The sequence below is a fragment of the Mesitornis unicolor genome, unplaced genomic scaffold (assembly GCF_000695765.1).
Source record: "Mesitornis unicolor isolate BGI_N332 unplaced genomic scaffold, ASM69576v1 scaffold16551, whole genome shotgun sequence".
Classification (NCBI taxonomy): domain Eukaryota; kingdom Metazoa; phylum Chordata; class Aves; order Mesitornithiformes; family Mesitornithidae; genus Mesitornis; species Mesitornis unicolor.
In genome coordinates, this window is record NW_010164629.1 from 9449 (window position 1) to 10029 (window position 581).

The window sequence follows — 581 nt, forward strand, 5'->3', positions numbered from 1 at the left end:
TGCAAAATCCTAATTACTAATTGATGAGTAAGCATCTAACTTGACTTTCAGCTTCCAGCTCAAGTGTTACAGCAATGAAAAGTATCCTCATGCTTGTTTGGAAAAGAAAAAAACAGAGAATCTGTAAATTGTTGGAGACGTCGTAAGCATGGAAAATTGTAATTGTTTCAATTTTTAGATGACAAATTCCTAAAATATTTCAAGCACAACTGTACATTTATACTCTGTTAAAGTTCTGCCCTTATTTATACAGGCAGTAGCAAACAAATTATTGAATCTGAGGGAGCCAAGTGCTGTAGCCTCATGGTAATTAATTGACATTAAAAGAATCAGAGGATGCTCTGTTTCCCAGACTCTCAGGTGGAGAAACCAGGGATAAAAGATGTTTATTGCCTGACCTGCACTGGAGACCCTGTGTCCTCTCTTGGTGCTTTCCAGGAAGGCTGAGACATGGTAGAGAAGTTTTATCTTAAACAGGGTTTGGCCATTAGACCTGGCTGAATGTAACAGAGACTTAGTGAAGGGTGAGCTCAAGAAGGGGTTGCCTCTTGCTGGGTAGAGGAGGGAGGACTGTATGGGGT